A 17253-nucleotide genomic window follows, 5' to 3' on the forward strand; every position below is an offset into this window, starting at 1 on the left:
GTTGGCCATCCTGCCCTGAACAAAAATCTATTGTCTTCTAGAAAAAATGGTGGGCCAAGAGTATAAGACCTTGCCCTGTTAGCGGATCAGCTATCAGTGGGGTGTACATGCACAGGAAGGAATTGTCTAACACTGAAATCAGTAGGAGTTTTTGAATAAAAATAAATAAACCTGATTAAGAAGCTAAGGATTTCGCCCTACAAATAATAAAGATCTACTCCTTCCATCCAGAAACCTTGGTTCTTCAGAGATGTGAATATATTAAACCTTACAAAATGCCTGGGAGGCAGGTATCATTACCTCTGTCTGTGGCAGAGGAAGAATAGAGTCCAGAACTTCAGATTTGCAATCTTGTGTGTTTTTACCCACCAGGCTAACCATAGACCTTGCCCATGCAAAGGCTCACTTGTGTAATACTGTGATGTCTTGCATGGTTAAAGATTACTCCCGTGAGTTAGTACTGGGAAGAATTGACTCTTTAAGTTCTTCTGAGCAGATCCTGTCTCTCCCTTTCTGCCTTATACAGGCTCACTGTCTGTACTTAAAAAATAATAATCAGCAATGCCCTTGTTCCTTATGCTTTACCAATACCAGAAACTGGCCCACAAGGCCCCAGTGTTGAGATTTTCTCATTACATTTTTCATAATAATTGGTCCTACTGCCCTTGAATCTATCTCCATCCTTCTCTTAGGTAGTGTAAAGGGTACTATAAACGATAGTTGAGTCTGGTTATTAGACAAGGGAAATATTGTCTACTATATCTTGCTTTCTGCTGCAATGCATTTTGTCTGTTTACAGACCTGAAGTCCCTTCCTCCTTAAGACTTATCTTTTTAATGGCAGTCATATTTAACATGCAAAAAAAATTTTGCAAGCAATGACATTCACTATCTCTGTAATAACAATCATTTGGCTTATGAATTAAACCATTACAACAGTATCCCATGCTGCGAGATGCACTGCTGGCTTCACTTTTACGTTGTTTACTGCCCCGTTGGTATGTTGACATTTTGTAACTGTTGGCTACTTCCCCAGCAGCTGTGATTTCATAAATCCCTAGCAGAAATAAAGTACAGCTTCAGACAACAATCACTGTTGAAATGCTTCACTAGACATGCCGCAGACTAATTGATCTTCCAAACTCCTTGCTTGTATATTGGATTAATTGAGTCAAACATGGTTTAAATTAAACAATAAATAGTGCAAGTAGGTGATGTCTTCAGGTTGCACAATTTTTAACTGATCTCAAAAATACAACAGATGAAGATAAATTAAAGAACAAGGAATAGAGGGCTAATATAGTTGTGCTATATATCCAGTGCAATTTATATAATCATTATATACATCCCTACTTTTGGTCTGAAAGAAATAAAATATAAGTACGGTTTCCTTTTGAGAGTATAGTGCATCTCTCCTTTAACATACGGCATCATTTCTGCCCCACGAAATCCCATTGGCCCCAGCAGACTTCTAGAAATGTAAGTATCATGAAGGCAGTAACAGACTCACTGTCTATGCACTAATCAGGGACAAAAATCCACGCTATATTAGTGTGGATTATGACAGCATATAATTTAGATTATTTCTTCTGAAAGGCAGAGTGGGAAAGTGGCAGAGATTTAGATCTGTTATATGACATGGATTTAATTCCCAGCTCTGCCTTCAGTGACTCTGTCCAGCCTAGCCACTGAACCACATACAGAGATTTATGACTCTGCTACTATTTCCATGCTGTGATCTGATTCTTTAGCTCAAGTGGTACGGACTCATGCTTTATACGGAAGTTCTGTCTACACAGAGGAACCCAAATAGGGGATGGAGGTGCATTACACATGCTGTCTGTACTCACTAGGACACAATCTGCTCCCAAAGTCAGCAGTAGAAGCCAGGAATCCTTATGCTCAGCATTCCACTGCTGTCTCATATATGTATAACCCTCTGACCATATGTAGTGTCTCTCTATGGGGGCTGCTCCACAGAGGATAACAGCATGTTCTTTTGTACCTCCTTGTTTGCCCCACCCTCCAAAAAATACTGCTATAGCTGAAGTGGAAGAGGTCTGAGCTGTGGATCTAAAGGTTGTGAGTTCACACTCTGATGATCATTGCAGAGGGGTCTGTGTTGAAATGAGAGCGTATTACACACATCAAATATGTTAAAAGAACATTATTCATGTTTAAAGCCTGTGAAACCTACATTTGGGCCCCTTGTGCATATGCATTATGGTACTGTCTTTAATAACATGAATGCATACTTTTTGTTTTCCACAGGACCCTCCCTTCATTCAGCACACAGAATGGATAGTGCTCGCTCATTGAACAGTCAGTATTTTGTTTTATCACTGATCGGTATGACACCCCATTTCTTATTTATTGCACACTATTCAAACCCTGCTCTGAAGAGAAATTATTAATTTCCTCATGGGCTTTTCTGAGTTGCTCATAATCATAAGCATGTGAGTGCTTCACAAACATGAATGCAGTTATTTTCACAATAGCCTTATGATATTAGAGGTTTTGTCTCCATTTTTAAAGACAGGAAACTGAGGCAAAGAAAGATTAAGGTAAAAAGTTTCTACTAATTTTGATGTGCATTTTCAGACACCTACGACCTGATTTTTCAGAGTACTTAGCATTAAATATCACTTCGTATGTTCAAAGCACAGCTTCCATTGTCATTAGTTACAGCTTACAGTGCACTTCTGTAAATTAGATTCCAGTGTGTTAAGTCAGGCATCCAGCAACATGAGGAACACACAGTTACTGACAATTTCTGAAAAGTTTAATTTATGGGAATTCACCAGCATCACACAGGAACTCTGCGGTCGAGACAAGGATAGAATCCAGTTTTTCCCTGCAACATTTAACTGCCTTAGACACAAGACTCTTCTTTCTCTTCCTGCAATCCCCTGCCCCATTCACTACAAACCTTCCAGATTCCTCAACAAATGAGGAAGGGGGTCCTACAGACAACAACCTCCCAGACCTTGATTTCTCCCCAGAGCAAGCCATCCTGTGCACTGAACAAGGCAGGAATTCTGTGGGGGAAAAATAGTATGTGATCCTGGAATTATGGAAGCTTAATTCTGGAATTTCCTAACTTTTGAGTGTTTCATTTTGCAACTGTAATAATGTTCTTTATAAAAAGAAAAGGAGTACTTGTGGCACCTTAGAGACTAACCAATTTATTTGAGCACGAGCTTTCGTGAGCTACAGCTCACTTCATCGGATGCATCCGATGAAGTGAGCTGTAGCTCACGAAAGCTCATGCTCAAATAAATTGGTTAGTCTCTAAGGTGCCACAAGTACTCCTTTTCTTTTTGCGAATACAGACTAACACGGCTGTTACTTTGAAACCTGTTCTTTATAAGTAATTTGTTTAATTTCCTAGGTTTTTAAACATGAAAAAAACGAAATGTGGCATCACTGACATCCACATGGGTCATCAGCAGGGTTGGAACTGACTAACTGATAACTGTAGAGGTTGTCATCCTCTATGTGGACCAGTAGTCAAAGGGATGGGAGACTTTGCCAGTGAGTTTCACAAATATTTGCTTACAGCAGAGAAATAGTGAGACTCAGGAATCTTGGGTTCTCTTCCTGTCTATGAAGGGGAGTGTTCTCTACTGAGCACAGATTCGTCTGCCCGTTTCCCCCCATTCTTGACTTCTCATCCTAATCCCATTCCCCTCACCTAACCAGTCCCAGTCTCTACTCCACAGGCTTCTCATCCCAATCCCAGTCTTCTTGTCCAGCAAGCCTCAGTTCTCCCCCAGTCACAGGGTGCTGGAACAATTTTTATAGTAGGAGTGTGGACAGCCATTGAACTAACCTGTAAACCCTCTCTATAATGGAAACCACTTCAAGCCAGGGGGTGCTGCAACACCTCTAGTTGCAGCACCTATGCCTCCAATCTCAGTCCCTGTCCCTGTCTTGCAAAATTTGTATTTAAATGCAGAGGTATATGTTGTGATAATATTGTATTACTGGTGCATTTTATTTTTTCTTTTGGTTAAAGGGACATGTCCTTTAGAAGAGTATGGTACTGTGCTGTGTGTGTTTGTGAGGGAAAACAGTGTGGGTGAGATTTTGCCTGTGTATCTAGACAACGGAAGAACTTGCCTGTCCAAAAGGGTTAGAAGTAGAACTTACTTTCTGGAAACATGATTTTATTTAATCCGGCCTCATTCTCAAATGCATAACCCTAGTGCTACTGTGGACTAGATACCTTGGGGCATTGCTAATTTGCTTTAGAGTCTTTCACCAATTCATTATTATCAATTTTCAATCTTGTGCTGTTTGATTTTCTTAAAACGCCAGGAATATCATGATTACATGAGAATCCCTACAATTTTATTTTTGTGGAGAAAAGTTTGAAAACATAGCCTGATACCCTTAAATGCTCAGAAACCAGAAGGCAAACAGAATAACCCAAATTGGCCTAATCAAGATTTTTAAAAAAACAAACTCATGGTTTTTTTTGGTTGTTAGGTTTTTTTGGGGGGGGGGGGCGGGAGGGGGAGCTGATTCACAAATATGTGAATGCTTGGGGCTGGCAATGACCTTTTTGAATCTCACATGGGTCAGAATGGATGTGTGGCAGGTCCCTATACGAAATAAATTTGCTTCCCTCTCTCTAGCCTTACTTCCTGTTATATACCTGCGAGGTCCACAAGATGGCAGTATGCCACATGCTATTAACAGTTGTCTGGGTAAAAAGGAAGATGGTCTTTCTAGCTTCTGAATTTCCATATTAGTCATTCTGTACATTTGTGCCTTGTTAATCAGTGCGGGGGGCAGGGGCGTTTAAATTATATACATTATCATTCTGAATTTAAACAACCCCCTCCAAATTAGTGGGCATTAATAGAGCATTATGTATTGTAAGATTGCAGCATCACAAACTCTGGGTCTTGTGAAAGTATGTGTGTGTGTTTTGGGGGAGGGGGAAGAAATCCTGTAACATTGATCCAGTACAGGGAATTTTGACTTTGTCTTTAATCTCGTTTGTGCTAGTGCAGCTTATTGTTCAGTTTGAAAGATGAAGAACAGGAAGATAACATTTATCTGGAGAAGAAATGGTGAAAAATGTCATTCTCCACATCAAGTTTTTCAGGTGCTACAACGAAACAGACAGTGCACCACTTTAAAAAAAAAAAAAAAAAAAAAAAGAGTGTTTGAACTGGTACTGTGTCAATATGATAGAACAGTCCCCTAAACCTCTTGTCATCTGTGATAAGGACATCAATAATAGTCATTGTCAACCTTCATTAAGTTCAGATCTTCCATTCTTCTGTTCCTCAGGTTGCCTTTCATTGATATTTTCCTTAGAAAGAGAAGCAGGCCCCCACATCAAGCTGTATTTAAAGTTTAATTCCTTTCCTCAGGGTATTTTACTACAAAATGAACAAATTATTTTTAACTAGTCTTTTTTTTTATTGAGCTTCTCCTTGGTGTTTAACCTGCTTCCATATTCAGAAGAACTCTCCCATTTAAAAGGTTATTTTTATTTTAAAATTCAGAAAGCATGAGAGTGTAGAACTACTTGTAAACAAGTAAAAAGGAGAAAAATAGGAGCTTATATTGAAATCTAGACATGTTGGTTTTCTCTTCCCTGGAGTTCATGCAATGATCTTTGCTGGTTTCAGTCTTTCTTATTTCATGCATGACTGTATTTTGGGTTATAACTAGCCCCAAACTCTAAGCTAACATTGAGCAGTACCACTGAGTTTCACCTTGCTTTTCCTCAAAACCATGGGAAACTAATAACTAAAACTCAGCCCAGGTTGAAGACTCTCAGACCCTTTGGCCACCCTGTGTTAAGAGTTTAATAAAGCCAAGTGAGTTTGTGGTTTCAGGTTTTATTGTAAATATGAGTCTGATTTTTGAGGGTGGGTGGGAGGCAAATATTTTCTAAGTTCATACAGCTTGTGCTCTTTTCCCCAGTTAAGGTCAGAAACAAGAAGACAGTGAGTTGTAGTGTTGCCACATTCGCTTCACCTCTCTTGTGATTAACAAGTGTGGTGTTGTACCCTCAAGTTATCTGTTTCTATCAGTCAGATGCTGCTGCTTGGGAAATGGTTTAATATCCAGGAAATGTTTTCCCCTTAATTTTAATATTCCTCTTATTTCCTCATTTTGGCAATGACTAGAAGTAGAAAAAACATAAATCTGCTATAAAAACATGTCACATGCTCCTGTTAACTGCATGAAAGCATGTGTTGCAAGATTTGTAACCTGATTTCCAGTCTAATGTCCAAAGACACTCTGTAAAGCATGTTTATTCAAGATCTGGTTAGACAGTTGTTTCAGTGAAAATTTTCCATCTATCAATAGAAAAACAGGATTTTGTATGCAAAATCATATGGTTTTCAATTAAGTTTTATTCAGAAAAAAATGTCACTATACAGTTTCAACAGTTTTGGAACAAAGTTTTGGTTTTTCATTTCAAAATGACTTCATTAAAATTTATTTGATATGAAAACAATTTTTAAAAAGGGTCAAAATCAAAACAAAACATTTTAAATGTACTGATTTTTATTTTTATTAATCCAAAATCAACCTTTCTTTCAGAATTTAATTTCGTGGAAAAAAATTGGGGTTTTGACCCCATTTGGAATGTGTGGGGGGGTTGGGGTTGGTTTTTTTGTTTTTCAAAATCAGATATTTGGTGGAATGGAAACCAGTTCTAGTTTATTTTCTTGTGTGCAGAACTCAATGTGCCATTGTGGGGGTTTGTCTGTATCTCAGTAAGCTCGCATCACAGTGTTCAATTTACAAGTAAAATATTTTTCTTCTAACTGCCAACCCTACAAACTCACCTTGGGATCAAAGTGCCCATCCAGGGTCTTTATTAGTCATTACTGTGAGTGAGCTAGAAAAATTCTGCAGTCCAATTCAGTTCTGTTGACTGGATGAGCTAGAATGAAGTCCAGTTTATTGTCTTTTCACTGTGTGCTTTCTGCTTGACTAAATAAATTTTCCTTAAAAAACCCACATAAAATTCACACACACCCCCAAAAAAAGGTAAATTTTGAACCCCTTGAAATGGAAACAACTTAGAAGTTTGTTGAGAACTTGTTTTACCTGCTTTCAGCTACCTCTATCAAAAAGTCACCCATTTTCCAATTGACACCTCCTGGAACATGAAGCTTATTGTGAAAGTGGGACTAAAGCAGGGTGAATAACTAATTGGGGGGCACTCAGGAAGTTCTAAAAAGAATCCAGGAAAAATCCTTTTGGAGTGACCCAAATAAAGAATTACCAAAATTTTCATCTAAACAAATAGTTTTTAAAAAAGTTTCAACCCAAAACTAAATGTTTAGATTTAAAGCTTCTAAAACATTTTAAAATGAAATTAAAGGAAACTTCTAAATGAAAAGTAGTTTTGAATCAAACCATTTCCTTTTGAAAATGTCAAAACTTTTCAATAATTTCAGATTTTTTTGGACCAAAACATTTCACCACAGTTGACAGAAATGCACTAAATGTTTTGGTTGACCTGAATCTGCACTTTTGGGTTGAAAAAAGTTTAATGAAAATTTTTACCCAGCTCTAAATTGGATGTCTCCCAGTGTCCCCTGAAGATATCTGAAGGGGCATCACACTTTAAGAAAAATGTGGATAAATTGTAAAGAGTCCAGAGGAAAGCAACAAAAATAAGAAGCTTAGAAAATATGATCTATGAGGAAAGGCTGAAAAAATTGGGCTTGTTTAGTCTACAGAAGAGAAGGGTGAGGGAATGGACATAACTGCTTTCAAATACCTAAAACATTATAAAGAGGATGGTGATCAATTGTTGTCCATGTACACCAATGGGAGGACAGGAAGTAAGCATCTAGTTTGCAGTAAAGTAGAATTAGGAAAAACTTTCTAACTATAAAGATAGCTAAGCAATGGAACAAATTACCTGAGGAGGTTGTTCAGGGCTGTCTACATGGAGACAGGAAAATTAATCTGAATTAATTTTTTTAAACTGGGTTACTTTAAACCACATGAATCTCCATGTGGACACTCTTATTCAGTATTAAAGTGACCTTAATTTGGTCTTAATTAGGTTTAGTTTAATTCACTTTGGAAATGAATTAAAATAAATTAAAATGGCTTTAATTTAATCAGTAAGAAAGAGATAGATAATAAGACAGAAAATATCATATTCCCTCTATAAAAATCCATGGTACACCAACATCTTGAATACAGTGTGCAGATATGGTCGCCCCATCTCAAAAAAGATATATTGGAATTGGAAAAGGTTCAGAGAAGGGCAACAAAAATGATTAGAGGTATGGTACAGCTGCCTTTTGAGGAGAAATTAATAAGACTGGGACTTTTCAGCTTGGAAGAGGGACGACTAAGGGGGGATATGATAGAGGTCTATAAAATCATTACTGGTGTGGAGAAAGTAAATAAGGAAGTGTTATTTACTCCTCATAACACAAGAACTAGGGGTCACCAAATGAAGTGAATAGGGAGCAGGTTTAAAACAAATAAAAGGAAGTATTTCTTCACACAACACCCAGTCAACCTGTGGAACTCTTTGCCAGAGGATTTTGTGAAGGCCAAGACTATAACAGGGTTCAAAAAAGAAGTAGATAAATTCATGGACGATAGGTCCATCGATGGCTATGAGTCAGGGTGGGGAGCAATGATGTCCCTAGCCTCTGTTTGGCAGAAGCTGGGAACAGGCAACAAGGATCACTTGATGATTGCCTGTTTTGTTCATTCCCTCTGGGGCACCTGGCATTGGCTGCTGTCAGAAGTCAGGATACTGGGCTAGATGGACCTTTGGTCTGACCCAGTATGGCCCTTCTTATATTCAGTTTGATGCTGAAGAGGAGGCTCATACAAGGATGGGTTGGATTGTGCATTTAGACTACAAACCCACATTGGGTTTGATGCAGAGCACCTCTTGAATAGCTCCAGAAGACATGCAGGGATGTGCACAATCTGTGCCATGTATCCAGAGGAAGCAGCAATCACCCCCTTCCATGGATGACCAGCCTTACTATCTGTTGTGTTGAGGGGGCAGTGAGGGGACATGTCATAACACCCAAAGTTGGTGGTGGAAGATGGAGTTAGTAGAGAGCAAGTATCTGTGCTAGAGAGAGCACAGGACTATAATTATGCCTGGCCCCAGTATATGGGGTCATAAAAGGATGGGAAAAGGCATCTTGTGCCCTTCCCCACCTCCTTTATGCCCTGGTATAAAGTCCAGGCAGACCTTGATGTACTCCATACTGCCTAGGTGTCAGGGTGTAAAGCACATGCCATATTCAGTTTTGATTTTCCACTCGAAGGACCACAGGTGTATGCATGTAGTTTCCTCTGGAGCTGGGTGAATGTTTATCTTAGTAGAATTTGATCCATGTCTTGTTTTTTTGTTGCAAACATAATATTTTGAGTGCTTTTGTTGTAGAAATATGGAATTCATAATTGCTAATATTTCCAGTGATTTTCTGATGAGCAACTTAACTTTTAAGCTTTGCTGTGGCTGACTGTTTCCCCCCATAGTATTAAGAACTAATTTGACAGTAGCTACAGGCAAAGCTGCAAAGATGACTCATATTGTCAAACGTCCTTTGTCCTCACAAATGCAAAAATCCTCAAGCCAAGTTTCAAGCACGTTTTCATTTTATTCTGATTTATTGTTCATTTCTCTCCTTGACACAGCAGTTTCCAAACACTTAAATGCCTGCTCACAGTGGACTGTTGTCAGTCACCAGCACAGAATATCAACCAGAGAGATACGAGAGAGAGTGTCTGATCAAACAACTTTTGAAATGTCTGCCACAACGATGAGGAAAAAGACAAATCAGGCTCACAAAAAAAGACCCTAAAATCAAAAATACACATCCTATTTGTATCCAGCAGATGCAATTATTTTAAAAAGGTGTAAGACTGAAAATCATGGGCAATTCGTTCATTCTCTGCATATTTCTTAGGCTGGTTGGTTGGTTGGTTGTCTTTTAACCATTGATAATGGCAGTGGTGGATAAAATACTAATGCCAATGAAAGTAGCAAAATGAACCATCAAACCCTTCATGGGGCTGCAAAATGACCTTGGAATCATCCTGAGAATAGCTAAGAGGAGAATCAGAAATGATTGCCCTGACGGATTAATCTCATTTTGGATCATATGTTTTAAAAAAAAATATGATTACTTAAATCAGTCTTACTGCAGTTAAAGTAAAATGCATCATCTTGAGCCATGGTCTGTATTGTTATTTTAAAACACCCGCAGTAAAAGAGCAACCAAAGCATTGGTGGCTCAGCTCTATTTATTTACAATATGTTAGTTTAGTTTATTCTATAACATAATTGTTGTTTACATTTTTCATCAAAAACTGTAAGTCAAAAGACATGGACTGAAGATTGGGAATGGATCCATTTTAAAATTAAATACTAGAATAGATTTGCTTTTTATGTACCTTCAATGGAAGTATAGTAATTAGGGTTTTTTTTAATCTGAAAGGAATTTAACAACAATTTATAGCCTTGAACTCCTCCTGATCTCTGCACTGTAGCTGCATACAAATCAATAACATACTTTTACTATAAGAGTTTGTCCTTGTCAGCTAAAAATTCTGGTCACCTCTGGATTGTCTTTCTGAAGGTTAGTTTTGTTTAGAACCTCTGTAGGACTTACCAAATCTAACACGTGGGAGGAGGAATAATACCAAGGGATGAATACAGATACTTTTTTTTCTGGCAAAGAACCAGCTATATATTATAGCTTGTTCTATTTTAATTCTGCTTTCCCTAAGTCCCAGGAACAATTTTTTCAGCACTTCGAAAACTTAGAGTGAGAATTTTGCCTGAGTAACAGCTGCAGGATTTAGCTCCAAGAACTTAACTAATAAAGGTGACATTGGTTTGAACTCCAATGAGCCCAATGTAGCAATTCCTGTATTCCATTCTGTGTAGTGAATAAGGCAGAGGACGCATAGGAAAAAATAGTTCGTCATCATGTCATTAAAGTATATCATAATATATACACAAAAGGGGCCAAATTATGGTTGCGTGTGAAGGCATGCATTATTATGTATTCCCTAACTATTGAGTGCTTCACTTTGCAATCTTAACATTTTAATGTAGTTTTATATGATTTTCTATATTTAAAAAATAGCTAACAAAACCAAATCCCATGTAGAATCATATAGACCTCCACATGGGTCATCAGTGGATTTACAGCCACAGCACAAACCTAACACTGGAGCTAATGGAATAACTGGTTGCAGTAGTGGGTTGTTATTCGGGGAACCAACTGCTAGAGTGATGAGAGACTCATTTTGCCTGTCGGATTCACAGCTATTTGCTAAACAGCACAGAAATGTTATCCTTAGTTCAGTTCTGGGTTTGGGAGGTGGGGAGTATACTTTAGTGGTTGTAGACCAATCTGCCCCTGCTCCTGTCTCCCTCTGTTCCGATTACTCCCAGCCTACTCCTCTTGCCCCCAACCCCTGCTCCTCACTCCCTTGCTTTCAAGTCAGACTGTTTCCGCCTTCTCTATGTTGCCTGGGCATGAGCAGGGGGTATTGAGAACACAAGGATTATCTCCTTGTTCTCAGTTCTAGTCTTTACTGCCCCAGCAGTTGAGAGGAGTAATGCTCCATCTTAAGCCTGCCCAGCCCTTGCACGCTTAAGATGGAGCATGCTCAGTTGCTCTTTGGGGATGGCATGTGCACAATCTATAGATGGAGCATGCTCAGTCCAAACAATCTTCAGATAGTAATGATGCCAGCCCCTAACAAGCCTCTGAGAATGTGTGAAGTCTTTTCTCCCTGCCCCCTTGTAGCCCCCGAGAGATATGTTCCTTGGCCATATTTGGGCAGATTTTCATCGAAATGGCAAAAAGCTCATCCCTGACAGCCTGGCAACCCTCTGTCAAATTTCAAGTCCTTGCTCCAAAACATGGAGGGGGCTAGGGCTTGTCAATAAACAGTTGCAGGAACTTTTTTAACTCGGTGCTAGGAAATAATAGCTGAACTGTTTTTGCTAAAACTTTTAAAAAAAGATTTAACCTAAGGCAGACATCTGACATGGAAAAAGATCAGCTAAAAGATTAAGGTTTGGCAAAGTTATCAGCAATTGAAAACCATCTTAAAATGGAAAGCGTTACAAAGTCTTAACTATAGATGGTGCTATCGGCACTGCCTGTGTTAACCTAACCATAAAATCTGCTGTTGCAGATCGTAGAAATAGATAAATTGATAAACACTAACATTTAGGATCCAGAATGGGCAAACTGGAACGTCTCCAAAACGCAGTACAGAACTGGATTTTAAAAATAACTTCATAGGGCCAGTTTTTCCACCCTCTTCTCACCACAGGAAGAAATCAGTTCTGAATGTTCTTCCTGGACCAGTTTTCCAATGGATGTGAAGTGTTTTCCTAAATTTTGTTTGTCTCCTTGGAGTTACCTAACATTGCAAGCTGTTACCGGGTTCTATTACAAGTTCTGTTTTTAGCTTTCCTACAACTTTGTTCAGGAGAACAAGTGTAGGCTGAAATTTGCCAAAGATAATGTCAGAAACACTGGTCAAACTGTTTTTGAGTTACAGGTTGTTAAAAAAAAATTTGTGTTAATGTCTGAGATTTCTGTGTGTCTTTTAGTTCAAAAAAGCATTGTTTCTTTTGTTGTCCATATACTTAATTTATTTGAAAACCAACACGTAGGCTATATTTTAAGACAGTAAGTAGTAATAGCAAAGTTATGTATGTAATTGTAGAGGTTGGTGTGGGTGAGGACATATACATATGTGCTTCTTGTCTTCTACTTGCAGGTTCAATAGCACATAAGTTTCTTGAACTGTTCCTAATTAATGAAGATTATATTTTCACTTAAGCGGAAGGATTAAGGTTATAATCTAGGCTATTGATTTAGTAATTGTCTGGTCATTCATAGCAATGGCTTCATTGCAAAATAGCACCCGAGTCTGGCATTTGAACACTTGCAACTGGGTAAAGATCTAAGGAGGGCAGTATATAATGTGTATGGCTCTGATTATGTTGGCAATACATGGGGACATGCCTTATAGAATCTTTCTCTTAACGCAAATGAGAGGCCTGTGTTTTTTTGTAATTGAACTACGAGGTTTCCAAATGCAGTGGTAGAGGCCAGGATGCAATGAGTTTGGTCGTTGTTATTCCTTTTTTTTGTGACCAATAGATTCATTGCATAATGCTGATGTAATAGCACTGGAGTGAATAAACCCTAGATGGTCCTTTGGGTTTGGAGGGAGGCTTGAGTCAGAAGAAATAGAAAGAAGTGAACAAATTAGCTGTGGATGCTGCATTTTGGTGAGTTGGCATGAAATACAGCATCCTGCTGACAGTAAAGCTGTTTTCATCAGTCAAAGTACACCAATGAACTCCATCATTACTGACTGCTGGGGAAAGTTTTCTACATGACAGAATGAATGATTGACTGTCCATGATAAATTGCAGCACTGAAAATTGTATGTGAGAGTCTGGCAGATAAAACAAACAATCTCTCCTTTGACTTCTGTGGAAATTAGAAGGTCCACATGGACTCCTGAAAATGGTGGACTTTAGCAGATAAAACAGTTTACTTCAGCTTTTCACTATTGGTTGCCCAACTGGAAACCAAAAATATACCACGTGACTCACACTACAAACATTTGAAATGAAACACGAACAGTGAATAATGAATGTTCTTTTGTTCACATAAATCTTTTTCACGAGCAAAAGAGTATTTGTTCAAAATTCCTCCAAATCTTAATAAGAACAAAACTGTTTCCACTAATGCACAAACTGTTCTTGTGTTCAGCTAGTGTATGAATCTTTTAAATTTAAATAAAAATAATTTGGGACTGTTTCTTTTCTTTTTTTAAAAGGTTGCTAATTAATAGAGTAAAGGGAATAAATTGCAACAAATGCATATTCACTGATTCTGTGCCATCAGAAAAATGGGAACACACTGCAACCTGAATAGTATTCATGAGTTTATTCTGTAATAGTTCTTCATGTATCCATTCTCCATGCTAGATCTCAGAAGAATGGTTTTCTGGTCTTGGGGAGTTGATCCAATCAAGTACCGAGTGTCTTGTGTAAGGTACGAAGCATCCCCAGCTTCCATTGACTTCACTGAAAGATTAGGATGTTCAGCACCATGCAGTCTTGAGGCCCTTCTGTGCACAATTGCACACATAAGATTCTGTTAAAAGAACATTGTTGATGTTTCAAAAGTCAAGCACTTAAAATTAGGAAATGACGGTATGATGGGTGCCTGTGCATCATCTATTAAAAAAAGAGTCCTACATGTTCCATTATAAGATTCTATTTTCATATGCTTATAACTTTGCCAGTTCTTAACTTTTGGGGCTGAAGTTTTCTAGGTGGGTATCTACCAAAATGGTTCAGTCGTTTCCAAGAATGAGGCTGAAGAATATTGTTGGGTCCACATTTAACATATCTTGAGAACTTTTCTTTGAAATGCTCCAGGCCCCTGTGCATTGGAGCAAGGACATGAAATTGAGCAGGAGGTATGTGACTCTTTGCTATCAGCCCTGCCAACACTATCGTTGTTGTCTATTGTGTGCAAAGTTTTGGTGGGGGGGAGGGGTCACTATTGGGGCCATCTACTGCCCTTGATCTTTATGCACAACTCTCTAACATCTATGGAATGCTCACACAGACTGAGGAGACTATTCAGATCTCTGCCATGACAACTTAGTGACAATTTCAAATGTGTCCATACTGCACTTTCTGAAAGAACACTAAATCCTTATTACAGGGTAAAACAAACACACATTGCATATAGGCTAACAAATTTGAGACTTCCATAGCCAGTGTAGAAAATCACTAGTGCTTTTTCAGGTCCAGTCTTGCTCCCATTGATGTCAATGGTGTTTTGATATTGACTTCAAAAGGAACAATACTGAAACAGAGAGTCCTAACTGTACTGCCAGCTTACCAGGAAACTGAGGCATCCAATTTACTAAAAAAAAATACAACTATATATTAAATTGCTTGCACATTCATGAAAGCCAGCAACTGGTCTTTGGTCAGTGTGATGGGAAAGAAAAGGCTACATCTAAACTTCAAGCTTTCTGTAATCCCCCCTATTTCCCCAACCCTGTGTGTTAAGCTGAATTGGCCTACACTTTACTTACACTACTGCAGGCTGAGCGCATGTTGTTTTGTTCATCTAAATACAGAGTTGAGAAAAACACATACTAAATAAACAGGAAGTAATGGAAGGGGGAGCACGGCTCCAACCAATAATATCCCTAAAGGTCTTTTAGCAGCATCACTTAACTGCCAGGGTGAACTGAAGCACTTGGCAAGAGGATATTAACTTTGTCTATCTGTTTATCCTTGTCTTAAGCTGCAATAATAAAAAACATGTTAAATCATATTAATAAAACTTTGCAAGCTAAACAAAAATACGCAACAGTGGTTGAAGCCAATAACGTCTGCAGCTGGAGATAAATAACCTCAAAACATTCAGATTGTTTTAATAACTGCAGTTGAATCCATGAACAGTGCAATTTTAGTTTACATAATGCAGCTCATAAAATAGGGGTGTTAGTGCTAATCATGAAATTGCAGAGATTAATCATTTAAATTAAAAAGGAAGATAATTAAAAATATAACCTCTGATTTAGGGTAACAAAGACGATTCAACACTGAAAGATCTAAACAGCTGAAAATTGTCTTGATATCACTTAAGATGGCAATGCACAGATGAAATGAAAATGTAAAAGCACTGGATTTCAGTAAGCCTTTCATTAATACAGACTCACAGGAAACCTTAGGGACAGCACCATCTAGAAAACCAATACCTTAACTAACAGCAAAGACATGAACCTTTATCAATGACAGAGATGTAAAAGTCTTCATGGTATCAGGATTAATCTATGTTAGAATCCAGAATGATGAGAGATAATATTTATTGGAAAAGATGATAATAAAGAGCCAAGCAAGCTACATGAGGCAAACCTGAGATGCTGGATCTGCTCTGCAGGAGACAAGGCTACAGTGGCTTTTCTCCTTTACATCTTTATCAAGAAGATTATGTCTAATCTTTTCAGAGTACAAAAACAATAAAAGAATTATTCAAAGATATCCTCAAAGAAATGAATTATTTCCAGAATCAATAGCAGGATTTTGATAAAACTACAGCAAATTACATCCTAAAGCATCAATTAAATTTTTTGAACACCAGTCTAATCAGGCCATCTGTAGCTAGAACGCATGTCCTATCCATTTGTCTGGTAAAGTGTTTGGGAGAAACTTTCAAGACTATGTCAATAAAATAGATGTTGAAAACAACCCTAATTCCTGAGTAACTTTAAATTGACCTTTTAGAAATCTTGTCAACTGTTTTTCCCCCCTAACAATTTTTTTAAAAAAAAGATACTCCTGATAGTAATCACCAGTTATTACAATAGCCACACACACCTTGAAGTTAGCAGCAGTACTGACTCAGTGAGAGCAGGTTAGGCTCCAAGAATTATATTTACATTCACTTACATGCAGCAAGCTGCATTCCCTTCAACAAGGTGTAATCATTAATTGGGGGGGGAAGCCGATAATGTAATCATGCAAGAGCAAGGGGCAGGGGGGAGTTTGCTGATATAGAGCCAGATTGTGCAATCCTTACTTCTGCTTATGTGTACAAGAGTTCGCTAACATAAATCTTACAATACTTGTGAAAAATAGGGTTGCAATCAGCACTTCAGTGTAAGCATTAATTTGGGATTGTTCTTTGTGGAAGATCTATAGGAAATTACATTTTATATTCATTTCTTTATAAAGTAGCTTCCCACCATCACACTGCACACGTATTACTGCATCAATGGCATACAATAAAAGCACCTCCTTAAAATTCTAACAGTGGGGGGATAAAATATAAAGTCAACAGCAGTCGTTAGAAAAGCCTTGTGAGATTACTGTCATGCGGAGAGATGGTTTTACCTCCAAACAGAAGTGATACAGTTGTGCTGTAATGAAAGTGTAGTGGTCCAGCCACTCAACCTCAGCTTTGGATTTAACTTGGATACCAGGTTGGGTCTGATCCTGGCTCTGTAAGAGCCTCTAATTTTTCTAGGTAGAGTGTTTTCTTTCAAGGCATGTGTTGGCCAATCCAAACTGCTAGCCACATGCACACTAAGATCCTTGAGGACAGACTCCACTGGTAACACTGACAGCAGTTATAGCGTCATAATGAGTTATCTTGATTGGCAAGGATTAAACCGAATTGAAATCATGAGTCTTTGCAGGTTGAGC

The sequence above is a fragment of the Natator depressus genome, chromosome 9 (genome assembly GCF_965152275.1).
Source record: "Natator depressus isolate rNatDep1 chromosome 9, rNatDep2.hap1, whole genome shotgun sequence".
Taxonomy (NCBI): domain Eukaryota; kingdom Metazoa; phylum Chordata; order Testudines; family Cheloniidae; genus Natator; species Natator depressus.